The sequence below is a fragment of the Ursus maritimus genome, unplaced genomic scaffold (assembly GCF_017311325.1).
Source record: "Ursus maritimus isolate PB19 unplaced genomic scaffold, ASM1731132v1 scaffold_33, whole genome shotgun sequence".
Lineage (NCBI taxonomy): Eukaryota > Metazoa > Chordata > Mammalia > Carnivora > Ursidae > Ursus > Ursus maritimus.
The window spans coordinates 17495209-17502185 of NW_024425897.1; the positions used below are offsets into that span (position 1 = coordinate 17495209).

Sequence of the window (6977 nt, forward strand, 5' to 3'; positions counted from 1 at the left end):
GGCCATTTGCAGAGTGAAAGGCTGAAAACCGTATCTTGAAGAGTTCTCGTCCTCCCAAGGTGACTACGCAACCCCAGCACAGCTGGCCAGCAGGAGAAATGGACAGAATCCTCCAGATACGTAGTCAGAAACTAACAAGATGTGTGGCTTTGAGCAGATTAACCCCTCTGACCTTCAGTTTCTTCATCTATTACATGAGGATAATAATGCTTAGTATACACGGTTTGAATTCTTTCAATCATTTAATGCATTTTTATTGAATACCTACTGTCTTAGGGACTGGGGGTGCCACAGTGACCAAAGAGACAAGGTTCCTGCCCTCTAGCACATAGTGGAGGGTTAGGGCTGGGAGTTGAGGAGCTTATTGGGGCAATAGCAGGTGCAACTGTCCTGGGGTAGCCAAAGCTTAGCTCTTTATACCAGAGCGTGGTCTTACATATCTGAAGCTTAGTGAGTCGGTGGAGAATGGGCGCAGATGGGGAGAGGTAGGCAGGGCCCAACCCTTGCAGGCCAGGGCAAGAAACTTTGATTTCATTCTAGGTATAATGGGAAGCCACTTAAGGGTTTTAGCCGCAGACTAGCATGATCTGATTTAGAGTTTAGATCTTAAAAAGGCCACTTTGCTGCCATGTAGAGGATGGATTGTAGGATTGTGTGAGACGATCAATACACAAAAGCACTTAACATTGGGTCTGGCACAAAGTAAGTGTCTTAATAAGTGGTAACTGTTTTTCATTATTATCATCATTATCCTTATTATTATTACTATTCTTTTGTCCGCCTAGAGCTGCCTCACAATTCCTGGACATTTGACTTCATGCAAAATTGACAAAGCATTCCAATGAGCCAGTGAATTTTTCAGATTTGTTTCCCAGGTGTTTTCACATCCTCAGAGAGGTGATGGTTGAAAGCCAAACTCAAGCTGATACCTGCAGCAGGAAAAAAGAAAAGAAAAGAAAAGAAAAAAACAGTGGACACATTCCTGAATTTACTATCCTTTCATCCTTCAGGGGTAAGCTTTGGTTATCTTGTAGCTCAAAGAAGACCCTGGGTCTTGATTACAGGTTTCAGTCTTCGCCAAAGTACTGGCTGTCCACAGGCCCTGTTGTGAAATCCAGCATATCTGGTATATTTAAAAATACCTCCCCTCCTGCCAACAGCCCCTTCCTTAAGACTTGGCTCAGAGACGACTTTTTCTAAGAAGCCTCTGGTAACCTTGCCCCAGGGCACACCCCACACCAAGGCTGTGTTCTCCTGTCTGTGCTGTTGGAACTTGGGCAGAGCCATACATAGCCTAACACTTACCCCTCGGTTAATGGGAGTTTCTTCATCTAGGCTCTACCTTCCTGGAGCTGTGCTGGTTAATACGATAGCTACTAGCCACATGCGCTTTCTTTAAATCTTGCTGAATTGAACGCAAATTAAGTAAAATTTCAAATTTAGTCTCTCAGTTGCATTGGTCATATTTCAAGTCAGTAGCTATGAGTGGGTACCATGTTGGACAGAGCAGACAGCGAAGATTTCTGTCCTTGCAGAAAGTTCCAGTGGATGGCACTGCCTGAGGGGGACAGGAGTCATGTGTTATTTACTCATTTAGGACTAGCAGGGTGTTTAAGAGACTTGAGAGGCAGGCAGACCTCAGTTCAAATCCCAGCTCCTAATCTTTCTAGCTATGTGATCTCGGCCAAGTTCGATTTCTCAACACTGACCCCATGGTGTGGTGGTGAAGCGTAAGTTAGTACACAAAAAGGGCTTAAAACAGAGCCTAAACCATCGTAAACCCCATGGACATCATCCCCAATAAAATAGCCAGCACGTCGTAGGCTCTATTAAATGTCCATTGATTGTCTGAATAAATTGATAAAAGAATAATTAAAGGAACGGACCCCATTTCTGGCTTCAATGAAAGCAGAATACCTCTTGTGACACCAAATATGATTGCAATTAATAATAATAGCTTCTAGCTCTTCAGCTCTTACTGCATGCCAGGTGCTGTGCTAAGTGCTCCGGGTAGTCCTCCCAACAGCCCTGTGAGTGAGATACTATTAAGAATGACCTCTTTGGTGGGGGGGGGGGTGAGGCTCCAAGATATAAAGTGAAAGCACATGGGCGGATGAGGATTTGAAGCAGCACATCTCTGCCTTGGTGGAGATATGGCTTCTAGATGACTGGCCGCCATGATTGCTTCTAGAGGTGTTTTCACCTTACCGTCTCTGGTTCTGCTGTCTAGGAGGGCCAGGGGCTGTGACTTGCCCATCGTCTTCCCTGACCGTTGGGGATGGCCATGGCTCCCCAGTGGGAGAACCCACCTGCAGAGAGGAAAGCAGCCTGCTCAGTTTGCTCTCCTGTTCACAGAAAGACTTTTGACCCTGGTTTCTCGGCTTCTTTTCTTTCCCCATCCATCCCCAGGGCACCCGCCTTCCCCACCGCCCCACGTGCACCACCGAGCGATGGCGAAGCAGCAGACAAGGGCGCCTTTCTTCAAAGTGGTTCCCCTTCATCTCATAAACTCTCAGCCCAGGTCTGATTGGCTGTGCCGAAAAGGAGCCAGGCCCCTGCTCTAGTCCTCAGATACAAAGTGAGTTGTGTGCCGTTTGCCCACGTGAGGCCAATCACAGGGGCCTGCCCCTCTCAGAAATCCCAAAGGACAAAATAGCAGAGAACCCCAGCACAGGGACTGCCTGGTCACAGGATCAACATTATCTACGGCAAGACAAAGGAAAGCAGATAGTTGGGGAAACCAAGACAATGAGGAGGAAGCATGAGCGAGATCACTTCCACCCCCAAGACTCGAAAGCCAGTTAACCCGTTCTCCCTGAACCTTCCCTTCCAGCCCAACAGAGTCTGTGCACAGATTGGGACGGGCCTGGACCTTGAGGGAATGGTCCCCATTTCAACCAGTCCTGATGGTTCCTCTTGCCACTTTCCAGAACTTGCCTTTCCCATGAAGCATGATTCCAATGTTTCCCATTTTTAGGCACTAAAATTAGTCCAACTGTGCCTTCTAATTCTGTAGACACAACCCAGCTTTTGCAAATGTCCCTCTCTTCCATTTCTGGGTGAATTTTTGCATAGTACAGACTGCCAATTTTGTCGAGCAGTCTTGGGGGAAGATAGAAGTTTAAAATCATCTCGCTGTTAACCATGAAACAAATGCTGCGGAGCCCAAAGTTCTGATTTAGAGAGAAGGCTGCACGTAGCACTCTCAGGAAAGGAAAAACACTGACCAATGTCTCGCGTGAATCACTGCTGACCAGCTCAGTAAGAATATGGACCGTAATTTACTGAGCACTCCCTAGGGAGCCAAGCATTCCACCTCCCCCCCACCCCCGCCCCAGCCTCTTTTTTATTTGCCGGAATGTTACTGTCCTCCAAGCAACCTTTCCTCTGAAGTGGATACAGTTTTATCCCCACTGTACAGATGAGCAAACTCAGGCCCAGCGAGATTATGTAACTTGCCCAAAGATGCAGCTAGAAATTGACCACGCTGAGATTTGAACCCAGATCTCTCTGACTACAAGGGCTGAATTCTTAACCTCGGTGCCCAATGAATGGTCGTCCTTAGTATTTTTGTCATAAAATACAATGCATTGTCTGCAGGAACGGGAAGATGCTTACAACCTATAAATGAAAGTACAGACAACAAGATACGGTCTGTGATTGTATTCAAAAAGGATAGATAGGTAATAGATGGATAGGAGGCAGAATACTAGAACAATCTTTGCCAAAAGCTTGAGCGATTTTCTCTTATGATTTTCTGCAGCCCCCCGCTCCCCACCATTGGTGCTTTGCTTTCCACATGTTCTTCGTGAAGCATGTATAACTTTTGCCATTAGGAAAGAAGTCTGTGTTGTGTGTGTGTGTGTGTGTGTGTGTGTGTGTGTGTGTGTGAAAGAGAGAGAGTGCTTTAAAAGCAAGAGGGAATAAAGAAGTTGGCAAAGTAGGCCAAGGAAGCTGGAATCTCAGTTATTTAAATCCTGTCCAAAATTGCAATTTGGGAGTTCATAGCTATCCCAAAACAATGAATCAAAAGTCTTAAGCCACCTGCCCCCTAGACCAAGCGCAGCCAAGTGACAGTGACATTAACCAATGCCCTAGAGGGGATGGTTTGAGGTGGGGGCGGGAGAACTGAAGAGAAGGTGGAGTTGTTCACCTAAGCCAAGGTAAAGATTTTCTTCTTCACAGCCCTCCCAAACCCTTGCATTCGCTGCTCCAACTCAGTCAGCCGCAGCTTTATCAAGCGATACCCGAGTCGTCAGGGGAGAAGGGGCAGAAAACCTTCCGCCTGGCCCCTAAGACAAATCCCTCCGAGTCTGGCAGGAGGCAGCCTCGCTGATTCCAGGCCTATATTTTTCATTTCTTGTTTTAACAGTCATAAACGCCTTCCGTTGCCAAAGCAGAACACGACTTTAATCCAGATAAAATAAAATTCCTAAACTCTGCAAACTACACAGAGATTTACAAGCCAATTTTAAAAAGCAAGAGCCTCGGTTCCAAGAGTGGCACATTCCACGTGGCCGGTGCTGGGGCTGCCCCGTGGCCCTGCCTCCTGGGAGACGGGTCCCAGGCCTAGGCGCTCAGCCTCGAAATCCACAGTCCCTTGGCAAAGAGAACGCGGGCCAACACTGACCTCGACGTGGACTCTTCTCAGATCCCTGGGCTCTGGGGTCTCTTGGCTTTCAGGCGTCCTAATATGTTCCAGCTCCCCCTCTCTCCGCCTCCCTCCACCCCCAGCTGTTGCAGAAAACCACAGTCAACCTCCCCTTTCTCTCCGCGGCCAAGTTTTCTCTAAGTAAACACAGAATGTAGCAGAAGATCAGCTCTGTTCCCTTCCCGACACTGTTAGGTTGGGTCAAGGCTGGCCTGGTACCAACCTGGAGAACTCAGGCTAGGGTGGGCTCCAGGCTAACCACGGGCTGGCTGCCACTGAGCAAAGCCTTACTATGTGCTGAAGGCTTTATCAATGGGATTTCAATGAATCCTTTCGATTCTATAAGGAGGGACCTTCTTATATTGGCTTTATCTCTTTGCCCCTCTAGCAGGGCCATTTGCCCTTTACCCTCCTTGCTCTGGGCTCAGGCGGCTGACCTGGGTGGGCAGTATCAGTGGGCTCCCATGTACCTTGGCCTCTGGTTGGGTTTGTCCAAGAAGAGAGGGGGCCCTGGTGGGACATCAGGGGAAAGAAGGCAATGGGGTTGGGATATGAATCCCCCAGGCTCCTCCTTGCCTGTGTTGCGGGCTGGCTGTGCATCTTCCCAAAACCACTGCCCTGTTGGGTGATTTGCTCCAACAGCTCCCTTTTCCAGGTTCTGCAATTAACACTCTTCCTTGCTCCTGCAGGTTCAGGGTTGGAACAGCGCCTCCCTTTACTAGACCCCGGGATTGCACTTGACCCCGTTGATCTTCCCAAACCCCATTCATACATATGCATGTAATGTCTTTATGAAACTCTCCTCACATTACCCAGGTTCAATGCGCCCTCTGTTTCTTGCCAGGCTCCTGACCAGCTCATTCGCATCATCTCTGATATATAGAGGAGGAAACCGAAGCTCAGAGAAATTAAGTCACTTGCACAGGAGCAATTACCTGGATTTGAATTTGGGTCAGCCTGTCTTCAGAGTCCAAGCTCTTAACCTCTTAATGACTGTATAAAAAATAAAGCAAAATTAGCTTTTACTCAGTGTCCGCCGTGTGCCACACAGTGTCCTAAACGTTTCATGCCTTTATCTCATGAATCCTATCAAAGACTATTGTTGGTAATACTTGCTATCCCTGTTTTACAGATGAGAAAACAGAGGCTCAGAAAGAGAACGTCACCTGCCCACAGCCCCGAAGGCCTGGAGAGAGGCAGAGCTGGGGCACAAGCCCGGGTCTGTTCCAGTCTTGTACCCGACCTCAGATAACCTGCCTTCCGCAGAAGCTATGGACATCATTGGAAGCCAGAAGAGAGAATGAATCCGTGTCCAAAGAGGAGCTTCTAAGGTCGGGCTGGAGATTGGATTTGTTCATTAGGTCCAGGAGACAGGCTTGAGTGGAAGGTAGCGGGTAGAGCCAGGGCCTGGGGGACTGTGGAATGAAGGTGGGTGCCAGGCCAGCTTGGGAAGGTGGTCCAGGCGTTTGCCAGGAGGAGGATGGAATGCCTGGGATGCCTATGTATTCATGGTGGCTGGCTGGGGCTTAAGTGAGGTCTGTTCATGTTGACAAACATTTACTGAGTGCCTGCCATGTGCCAGGCACAGTGCTGGGCTCTAGGGCAATCTAGGTTGGGGCAGAGGGGCCATAAGTAGCCCTACCCTGAGGATGGAAACTAGTATGGTTTGGGGCTCAGGTGTGAGACCACTTGCCCCGCCCACTGCTCATTCCTAAAAGTCCTATTATCAGAATTACCCCCTCATCGCCCCCAAATCCCACCTCTCTGTACTGTGCTATCCCACTGGAGTCCTTATTATACCTGACTCTTCACCTTTTCCCCAGTTTCCAGCCCAGCAGCCCATAAACAGGTCTGTCCTGGGTCTCTGTTTTCTTGTTCACTTTAAAATGCCCCCCCCCAACTGTCTGGTTATCTATCATCACCTACTTTATAGCTTTATTAAGTTATAATTGATAGGCCATAATCTGCACATATTTAAACTGTGCAGTGTGATACTTTTTGGCATATGTATACACCCCTGAAACTGTTGCCACAATCCAGATCATGAATATATGATCACTTCCAAAGGTTTCCTCGTCCTCCTTCGTCATCCCCCTTCCTGCCCCAGGCAACTGCTCATCTGCTTTTGGTCTCAATTTTATATATATGGGAACTTACAGAAGTCTGGCTTCTTTTACTCAGCGTAATTAATTTTAGACTCATCCAAGTTGCCCATCAATACTTCATCCCTTTTTATTGCTGAGTAGTATTCTATTGCATGGCTATACCACCATTTTTTGTTTCCTCCATCCCACCCACCCTCCTTGCCTTCCTTCTTTCCTTCTTT

At 48.0% G+C, this 6977-nt stretch overlaps 1 long non-coding RNA gene across 1 annotated transcript; it reads right to left on the reverse strand.

The window, feature by feature from the left end:
- Positions 1–227: 227 nt before the first annotated feature.
- On the reverse strand, positions 228–4683 carry LOC103661215. The gene is made up of 3 exons (XR_568016.1): positions 4631–4683; positions 2209–2309; positions 228–929 (listed from the first exon to the last, which is right to left on the reverse strand). It is a non-coding gene; the product is annotated as an uncharacterized LOC103661215 (long non-coding RNA).
- Between the last annotated feature and the right edge of the window lie 2294 nt (positions 4684–6977).